Raw genomic sequence first — 11,367 nt, 5'->3', positions numbered from 1 at the left:
AATTGGACTTCTTTACGTGCTACCTTGAAACTTACTAAACTTGAAATTATTACATTATAGAAGTGCATGAAGTCATGTTTACTTTTAAACTTTAACTTAGTTTCTAATTTTGCTTTACAATGGTTAGTATACTAGTTACAGTTGTAATGTGCAAAAAAGAAAAAAAAAAAACATAATCATGATCATCTCAAAAATTTTGTAATTGCAATTATAAGCCACTCAAACTTTCTGAGTGTTGATGTATTCTTAATTAGCCAGTTTTATCTGTGGGAACTGTATAAAACTCTTTCAGGAAACGAAGTTAAGTGGGCAAAAAGTATTTCTTCTAAGAATACTTTGCTGTCTTTGTTTACTCAGTGTTGCTAGTAATGCAAGTAGCTAATGAGCAATTTTTAATGTCGCCATCAAAGAAACTCTGGTGAATGCTTTAGGCAACGTTGGGCAATTAAAATATTTTATCGCTGTTTTTATTATTGATTTCTTGAAACACATATTTGAAATAAATCCATCTGAAGAGATTGCTACCTAATTGGATGTTATATTCTTTGCTTAAAAGGCATAAATATGTTTTGAGAAGTAAAAAAAAAAAAAAAACTAATTGGGCATGTTCTTTGACTAGTTTTTAGAAATAATTGCCAGTATACATACCGGAATGCAGCGGAAAATGAATAAAAGTTTACTACACATAAAAAGTCGCAAAATATATAAACAAAATGCTGCCACCTGGGCATCTGACTAATACAATAATAAAAAAGTGCATATTGTATCCTTAAAAAAATATTTACTTATGGACATTATATTTTATTATCGTAAGTTAACTAGCAGCAAATTATGCGAAGATTATGCACAAAATGTTTATTAAAATAAACTTGTTGTTTTTATACCAAAAGGAACATGCAAAATCTATCTTATTTTCAAATCCCACAACACGTTAATAAAACTGAAAAAAAAGAAAAAAAAGTGTAACAGTAAGAGTAAAAATAACTAACAACGTGTTACCTTTGATAATAGCTTATAACGAGCTCTGATTTAACGATAACTCGGTTTAAACGAGGAAATCAGAAATATTTAATTATTACATTGCTGTCTATGGGAGAAAAACTTGCTTTTAACGAGCAAACCGCGTTTAAATCGAGGAATATTTTCCCAAGTTCCTGCAAAATGATGATTCTTAACTCCTTAAAATAGGTGAGGACGGCATTTTTTAAAAATTTGTTGTTAGAGAAGCATTGAAAAATTATATATTCGTTGACGTCAATGTTATGACTTCCGAGATACTTTTTTCCGATTACATTGTAGTTTAAATCCAAGCTAATCTCTACTAATAATAAAGCTGAACGACTGTCTGTCTGGATGTCCGGAGGATGACTGGATGTTTGTAGGATGTCTGGATCTCTGTGACGCGCATAGCGCTTAGACCGTTCCTCCGATTTTCATGAAGTTTGGCACAAAGTTATTTTGTAGCATGGGGGTGTGCACTTCGAAGCGATTTTTTGAAAATTCGATGTGGTTCTTTTTCTATTCCAATTTTAAGAGCAAAATTATCATAAGATGGACGAGTAAATTACGAAATTATCGTAACGTGGAACCGTAACATGGGCACCAGCAAATTGGCGAGATACGAAATTATCATAACGTGGAACCGTAACATGGGTACAAGCCAATTGGCGAGAAAATTTACCATACATTATTTGTAAATATATAAGCGAACCAAAAGACCTTTTAATTTTTCTATGACGGCTAAGCCTTGCGGGTACCACTAGTTCACAATAAAAAAACAACGAAAGCGATGACGAAATATTGTGAAGAATTTGAAACTAAACATTTACGTTTTTCTTTTATATGTTTTTATCAATTATACGTTTATAAAACTGGTCCCTGCAGAATCCAATACATATTAACGTGTACTTATTTTCGTTTTTTCATGTATACGTATTTTTCATTTAGTCCCTTCAAAAACGTACAAACGTCTTCACTACTTTAAATGATTAACTCCTTTCTTACGCTAATTAAACTATTTAGATATTTATGCATTTATTGCAAACAATGTCAAAGTTAATGAACCAGAATCTTCTAAAAGAAATTTTTGTACTTTTCTGACTTATTCCTGAGTTAACTGCTACACTAACATAATTTCTCGGGTTACTTTTACTCTGCATTTAGCGACGACAACACCAACCCTCTAAATGACCATCACGTCACAGGAACTAGACAATGCAATTATCTGAGTCTGAGAATCAGCGGGTTGGTTTACTTGAGAGAACAGGAGCAATTTGACGGTAATTACTCTTGGCTGCCAGGAAGCTGAACGTTTAACATTACAAACCATTGTCGACCATTGATGTTTCTAAACTTTAAATGTCAGCAATTTTAGGCTGTATTTAACGCTTCCGGAAGTAAAGACAAACATTTGTGCTCAAAATTGTTACTTCTACTCTGTTTTGTGCTACATCACAAGGGTTTACAGAAAAAAAAGACATTAAGTGAACACAAGTATGAGCTATTTGAATCAAGGATAGTAGTTTATACGGTACGGAAGCGTGGGACACAATCAGGCAAAAATAACAAAATTCATGAAATTTGGAAACTTTGATTCCATGAGAATATTTTGAAGGTAGGTTTGTAATGCAGCTAAAGTATAAACACATTTTAGACGAAAGAAATTTATTTACTATTTAAAGTTTTTGAGGTAATATAAAAAAAGGAAACGTAAAATGTTGTGTCATTGTAACCAACGAATGGGGCAAAGTGAGACAGCATATAGGATTGTGTGACTGTACCCTCACTGTACCCCAGGTCTCACTGTGTCCCACCTCACTCTACTTTTACTGCTGCGTGCTTGAAAATTTACGGTATCGTAATATGAATAAAACATCTACATATAAAAAACCTTATTCAAATTAATAAATATTTAAAATTTAAAGCACTTTGTTTGTGAAAAAGTCTTTTTAATAAATATGCATACCTATTTTTTAAGTAATAATTTTTCAAAGTGTAACTTTTTAAATGCACAAATATTAACGTCAATAAAATTTGGTTGATGAGGAAAAAAGGCATTTATAATTGTTGTTCACAATTACGATTTATGTAGATCGTTCGTAAACACATTTTTAGTCACTGCATTATCAAGAATATCCTTTAACAGTAGGGGAAACTCGGGTAACGTGAATACCTTAACCTTTTCTTGATTATTGTCGTTTAGTTATAACTTTAGAAATTGAAACATAATCAGTCTTCATTTAATGCACTTGCGTAATGCAATAACAGTTGCCCTTAATATTAATTACACTATTAGATATAAGGCCAGTTTTCAACAATGGTATGAATATCCACTTTGCCCAACACCCCGGGTATAGTGGATTCGTTACTAGAGCAAAGCGAACAACAACATTATTTGTCATGAAACTAAACATTAAAAATAAAATAACCATCGAAAATTAAAGGAACATATCCAAAAAACATTTTTTTGCTACAATGCTAATTATTGTAGTTATTTAAAACAAAGAAATTGAACTTAAAAATAAAATTAATGTAGAAAATAAAAGGAACACATTTAAAAACATTTTTTGCTGCAGTGCTAATTGCTGTTGTATTACAAACAAAGAAACTGAACTTAAGAATAAAATAAGCATCGAAAATTAAAGGCTCATATTAAAAAGCATTTTTCTACAATTCTAATTATTGCAGTAATTATTGTAACAAGCAAAGAATTTTTTTAAAAAAGTCAACATCCAAAATTTAGGAGCATATTAAAAAAAAAAAAAAAACATTTTTCTGCTACAATACTAATCATTGCAGTTATTACAAACAAAATCATTACCATTTTCGAATGCTGAACACTCTTTATAACACCACTCAGTACAAATATGACATTGTATCCTGTTTTCTATTGGCTGATCAGCTTCTTCAATGAACATTTCATCACAGAAAATGCACATTACATCATCATTTTTTTTTCTTCCTTCTTCTTATCATTCTCGTATGCAGTCCTATGTTTTGTAGTAGAGATTTTTGATTAGTCTTTTTGGTACTTTGTCTTTTTAATAGTCTTCTGAGAAAGTTTTGTCGAAACACCATCTAGTTACTTCATGAAAGTCTTTTTTGATTTTTCAAATTTTTGTCTTTGATTGTCCTTTACTGGAGTACTTGCTTGGAGTGTAGATCTCTGTAGTTTTTATTTACGTGTTGTTAATGGTTTTACAGGATGAAGAATAGGTAGTAAAACGGAAGGACTGTAGTAGTTCGGAGAACTTTCAGGTGTGAGTGACATCATTGCCTTGGACTTATTCTGTTGTTTCAGATCCCATGGGAGTATAAGGACGATCTTCAATGGTAGTATTGTCTTGAGATCTTAATATTGAAGGATTTTCAGGTTCGAATGAAGTGACGTGTCATGACCGGGCAAAGTGAATATGGTATTCACTTTGCCCAATCCGCTTTGCCCTTCAGGTACATTTTTGAGGTTACTAAAAATTACTAGAAAACCAGAGCATCTAAACTCGTCAACTACGGATTTTTGAAAGCTACATAATCGTACATCAAATCCTACTCATAACAAAGAACATGTCACAAATAGTATTAAAGTTATAAAGGAAACACTAGCCTCTGTAAACTAATTTTTTTTCCCTCCAAAACATACTTTGTTTGCTCACTGGCGTTATATTATGTGAACTTGTCCCGACGTGTTTGCCGCATACGGAGCGGCAACAGGCGACCGTGGCTATGACAACGCGGCTGCCGGCCGTCTAATTATTTGGGAGTTATAGGCTAAATTCACTTTGCCCGGGGTATCCACTTTAGCCGGGTTTCCCCTAAATTATAAAATTTGTTGGAATCTTTTCTCTGTGATGTGTAAATATTCGCGAAGTAATTAAAATCATTTTAAATGAAGAAGAAATAATTTCTTTATCCTCCTTCCGTAGATGAAATTGATAAAAAGTCTTTTGAAAGAATACATATTTCTTTGCTACATTTGAGCTGTTTTCAGTGTGTGAAATACGATGTTAATAACAGGAAACATTCAACGTTGTTTAGCACACAAAAAAAAAAAAAAAAAAAAAAAACAGCTTACAGAATACACGTGTTTTGGTGTTTCCAGGAACCCCCTTTTGGATTCAAAGGTGTTAGAATTTTGGATGTAAAGACATAAAGTAAAAGCAACGAAAATGGACACCAGACAACTTAAATAGAAAACAAGTAATTAACAAAAACAAGCAAGACGAAATGAAACTGAAACCGAAATGTATTGCATGATATCATCTGGATATATTTAAAATTCACACCTTTGATTTAAAAAAGAGGTTCCTGGAAACCACGAAACACTTGTATTCTGTAATATGTTTATTTGTGATAAATAACTTTGGATGTTTCCTGTTATTGTTCGGCATAAAACTATTTATTTATTACTTAAGGTGTTAATGCTGCAAAAATTTCTATCCTCATATAAATAATAGTCGAAGATCGAGTAACCGGCGTGTTTCAACAATGAAACTCGCGCCACGGCATGATAGATTGATAATATGTTTTGGCAATGTTTAACATGCAGGGAAAGGCTTTATTGTGACAAGGCTGAACTCGATTCGGTAACTTAACTGTTTTACTGTTAAGACTGTGTCATTTCAGAGGAATAAAGAAACGAAACAATGGTCAACAATGAACTCTACCTACTGGAGTTTAGGGTTAATCCACTGGAGTAAGGGTTGAGCTTTCAATTATCAAAATATCACCAAACAAGCAATTGCTTCGTACAAATGTAGAGGAGCAGAAGTAATTTTCATGCGTCATGCCTTGACGGGCGACTTTCGAGATATATATGATAACATTTTTTCCAAAATTATTACACTTTCAACGCTATTACATATTTTCATCATTATTTTTTGCGTTATTCAAGCACCTTTGTAGTAGTGTTTATGAGCTTTCAGGTGAATTGAGAGTTTTTGTAGGGAACCCGTTTTTATCCTTATTAGATAGAATATTTACTTTATCTTTGAAAGTCTTCGGGACAGATATATCTATTTATTCACATGCTAGCTGTAACGCTTTTTTTAAATTTATATTGCTATAATATGGGACACACAAAAATATTTGTAGAATACTCATATAAATAATAGCCGATGATCGAGTAACCCGCGTGCTTCAACAATGAAACTCGTGCCACGGCATGATAACTTGATTATATGTTTCGGTAATGCTTAATATGCAGGGAAATGCTTTATTGTGACAAGGCTGAACTCGATCCGGTAACTTAACTGTTTAACTGGTAACACTGTCATTTCAGGTGAATGAAGAAACGGAAAAAATGGTTAATAATGAACTCTATCTACTGGAGTTCAGGGTTCTTCCGCTGGAGTTAGTGTTACAATTTCAAGTATGAAAAAATCACCAAACAGGCAATGGCTTCGTTCAAATGTAGAAAAAATTTTCACCCGTCATACCTTGACGGGCGATTTTCTAGATTAAAAGTAATTGTTTTATTTGCTTTGAAAAGCGATAACTGTGTTTTAGTTATAAATGAAATTTACATTTTTTTTGTGAATCTAGTTACGTGTTTACTATTGAGAGGCTTTAGTTTTGTGATTTCGTTTGTTCAGTTAATATTATGTTTTTATGCATGCATTTACAACGCTAGCTTTATTGCTCACTTCCATGTTTGTCTTTAGATTTGCAGTGAAAATATACCTTCGGAATGGCTTCTAAATTATGTGGTCAAAAAGAGGTTTATTCATTTTTGATTCAAGCATGGTTATTTTTATTATGAAAACATATCGTGCTTTTTGTTTCTATCTCACATTTTGATGAACTTCCTACTTACCTTTGAGCATACAAAAGATTTTTACATAAGTGGTAATATCACAGAACATCAGCTTTTCTAGCTTCTCATTTAATTGCATTATAATGGCTTATTTTAGTTTGCAAAATTTATATACATATTATTTTTAAATAAAAATATGATTTTTTTTAAAATTTATTATATAAAGAACTAAGTATTTCATGCCACGATGTAGCTACGAGGCGTGTTCTTTAAGTATGGTTCGTTTTGTTTTAGACACCAGTAGTTCTCGCGCATATCGCAACAAACACGTGCGTCGTATACCGGCATGCCTCGGGAACAATTGTGCTCATTTCCAGCTCTGTAGCTAACCATTACAGTTATGTTCTATGCTTTCGTAATGTTTAAGACAACCAACTCGCTCGCCGCATGTGAGGTTCACTCAATGTTACGCTATTTGTCAGCAAGAAATCTGTCTGCTGCAGAAATTCATCGTCGAAATTTGCGAAGATTTCGCTTCCACTGAAGCCAAGGGCGAACGGAGCGCTCCTCATCATGGACGTTGTCACGCTCATCTTTGATTTCTCTTACCCATTTACGTACTTAGCTTTCACTCATAACGGAATCACTATACACTTCGCAAATCTGTCGATGAATTTATGCAGCAGAAAGATTTCTTACTGACAAAAAGCGTATCACTGAGCGAACCTCACATGCGACGGGCGAGTTGATAGTCTTAAACAGTATGAAAAAATAGAACAGGTTAGTACAGGAAAGCATAGTACAGGTTAGCTACAAAGCTGAAAATGAGCAAAGTTGTTCCCGACGTATGCCGGTACACGACGATCCTTGCGGTATGCGAACGAACTATTAGTGTCCAAATTAAGACGGACCATACTTAAAAAACACGCCTCGTATATTTGTTTAATTAGATGTGGAGCTTTGAAAAAGTGTTGTCAAAATTTGAATTGAACCAAAACTATAAAGTAAGTGTAGTTTATTCTATAGTTTATAAAATTCTATTCTGAATTGTTTTCCTCAGCAGTTCTTTTGTCTTCACTGTTGTCACTCACAGAACTTTTTGTTGGAAAGAATGTCTTATCGTCTTCACTCGCAAGGTCTTCACTAACTACGACATGCGTTACTTCGACTATTTCTTTACATTTTGTACAGGAAACAGCTTTTAGTGTTTCGCGTGAAAAATATTCCTGTGTTTCTGGAGTAGCAACTTCATAAAACACTTTTAACGGAAGAGTTCTTTCTACTGGCGCAAACGATGATATAACATCATTCCTATCTCCAAGAAGTCCAGAAGGCTTGTCAGGTGTCAGGAATCTCTGCAAAAACTTAAATGGCCAAGGGCAGTTCTTATTAAACCAAGATTTTAAACAGCCTTTTATAGTTTCTCGAATTATATAAAAGTAAAAAAGCAACCTGAAAAATTAAAATGGCAGTAAAATTTTGGTGTCTTCTTAGTACATCGGTATCTTCTCAGCACATATCTTAAGTACATTGTTTATTTATAAACAAGATCAATGTAATAAAAAAGAATAGTTTAAAAGCATACAGAAGTCTTAACTTGTCTGTAGCAACTTTTCATGTATTAAAATGCGATATCTCAAAGAAATAATAGTTTTTTTTTTTTTTAAATAGTTTTCAATAATAGACATGTTTTAATGGAAACAACCACTACTACAAAACTTTAACACGTTTCACAACAAAAAATGAAGTATAAATTCATTCCGTGCTCTTGACTCCCACTTCATTTCACTTCTCAAGAAATTCTACTTTTACTAAACTTAATGTTACGGAAATGAGTTGTAAACAAGTTGTTGTAGTAAGTTACCGCCCTAAGCCAAGAGAGCCAAACAAACTGGTAGCTAATGCAGAATTAGCAAACCAGATGAGGGACCGCAGCAATGGTGAGGTTCAACTCAAAGATTGATGGCAAAGCTAAGGTATTTTGTAGTAAGTTACGCCCTAAATTGCTAATTCTGCATTAGCTACCAGTTTGTTTGGCTCTCTTGGCTTAGGGCGGTAACTTACTACAAAATACCTTAGCTTTGCCATCAATCTTTGAGTTGAACCTCACCATTGCTGCGGTCGCTCATCTGGTTTGCTAATTCTGCATTAACTACCAGTTTGTTGACTCTCTTGGCTCCCTTAAGAGATTTTTCACCTCCAGCTCATGTGATTCCTATTCCGGGCAGATGAGTGCTAAAAAGCACGAAACTGCAGTCCTCGGATGGAAAAACTGAGCTGGCGGTGCATTTTAAGCCCGTATGTTTCTATTTTTTTTCATTAACACTCTAGTGCTATCAATACAAACTATTGTCAATAGAGTCTTCCTCTATAAAGTTAATTTGCGATTGGCTGATTCACAATTCTTTCCATTTATAAAAATAGGAGTAAGGAAAGCTGGTTTGCAAAGTACATAAATTAGTAATGCCGTGGGCAGGTAAACGGAAGTATCTACAGAAATGTGTGTTGGATTCAAGACTAGCAATAGGAAAATAGATGTTTTTTTCACGCTTTTTTTTCAGATGAAATCAAATAAGCAAGCTTGTACAATAAATATAACGTACAATTGATGACAAAAAAAATGCAACTATTGACCTTTACCTGCCCGCGGCAGAGTAAGTCGAAGTTACAGTGTTACTGCCCTGGGTTCGGCTTAAAACAAGAGCAGAAAAACAGGCTCATAAACTCTTGTCAAACTACTGTCAATACGGACCAATTGGCATCCTGTGATCAAACATTTTGCCTCCTCAAGCCCTGAAGTCCGGAGGTAGGAACGCTGTGACGATAGGCGAAATGAACTGGTTCATAGAGATTTTTGTTCACCCCTATATTCGCAGTTAGTCTTTTCCCTACAAACCGAATAGTATACGATTAGGATCATGTAATCATGGTATTTCCTCATGTAATTCATATTAATGGCATTTCTTTGCGTAATCATAAGATTACTTGAGAAATTCTTCATGTTCTCAACAGATGATGCAACGCTTGGGTTTTTCCAACGCCCAATATAGTCACGAGACGTCGTGGCACAAGACAGAACAAAAGGAGAATCGAGTAAGACGTTGACGGGCGAAGACGGTCGCCAAAAGAACATGTGTTTTGTGTGTGTGGTCTATGTTTTGTGTCGTCTATTTTGTTGAATAAACTCTTTATGTTAACCGTGGCTTGGAGTCATTTCCCATATTTTGGAGGCCCGACCGCGATTTGAACCATGGGAAATGACTCCAAGCCACGGTTAACATAAAGAGTTTATTCAACAAATAAGACGATACAAAACATAGAACACACATTCTTTTGGCGACCGTCTTCGCCCGTCAACGTCTTACTCGATTCTCCTTTCGTTCTGTCTTGTGCCACGACGTCTCGTGACTATATTGGGCGTTGGAAAAACCCAAGCGGTGCATCATCTGTTGAGAACATGAAGAAATTCCCCAGCAATCTTACGATTACGCAAGGAAATACCATGAATATGAATTACATAAGGAAATACCATGATTACATGATCCTGATCCTACAAGTCGGCATCAATTATGCAATACGTCATAAGTGGCTCGTTCAGACAAAATTGTTTTGTACGGAGCGACTACATTTTCGGAATTTAAAATAAAACTACACACGTATGAAACTGTTGTCAATAATACGAAAATGATTACGCCAAATTCGTCAAATTTTCGTCCCGCATATGATGCTTCAAAACGTGGAACAGAACAGCAAAACTATCAGAAAATACCATGATTACATGATCCTGATCCTATAATTTGGAAGTATACACCTAGTATTTAAACATCGTACTTTGGCTATTTGATATTGTTGACTTACAGAACTCAAAAATTCACTCTTGCCAAATTCAGAAAACCAATGACGGGTTTTTTATGATTTTCTTAGAAACTAGGGGGCTATCGCCCCCTGCTCGCTATCGCTCGCCAACCCCCGGAACTGCTTACGCAGTTCCCTGTGGATCGCTTCGCGATCCATGCTCGCTTCGCTCGCTCGCTGTATGCCAATACATTAGCCTAGCTAAAATTTTCCGTAAAAATTAAAGTTGGTAATTGCATTTAGGTCACCATCCATTTAACCAATATGAAAATTACGTTCATAATGTTAATTTGTCTGCTTTAGCCAGATTTTCGACAGTTTAACTTTGCTGTATGTAAGATGACTGCCTTGGCAATGTGCACAACTTTACCATTATAGATACAAAAGTGTCTGTCATTGCTTTGGAGAGATTGCACTTCTACCTGTTGGTCCGCGGAAGGTATTTTATTTCCCTTCTACCACCCATTGGAAAACCAATGAAGGCCTTCCCCTATCCGCCACCTGGGGACGCGCCCTCTAGGGGTTACAGGCTCCCCCGAGGGATGTATTTACATTATTTACACTCTTATATATATTTACATATTTACACTCTTATATATTCTAATCTGAGAAAACTTCCTCATATACACAATTAAAAATGTCCCGTTTGGGAGCCACAACTGACACTGCTTCAAAAGATCTTGTTCTTGATAATGCCACATAGAGCTGGCCATGACTAAAAACAGGCTCAGAGAGCACCAAACATATTTTCTCAAACGTTT

This window comes from Uloborus diversus, chromosome 8, assembly GCF_026930045.1.
Source record: "Uloborus diversus isolate 005 chromosome 8, Udiv.v.3.1, whole genome shotgun sequence".
NCBI lineage: Eukaryota > Metazoa > Arthropoda > Arachnida > Araneae > Uloboridae > Uloborus > Uloborus diversus.
Note: the sequence above shows the minus strand (reverse complement) of the source record.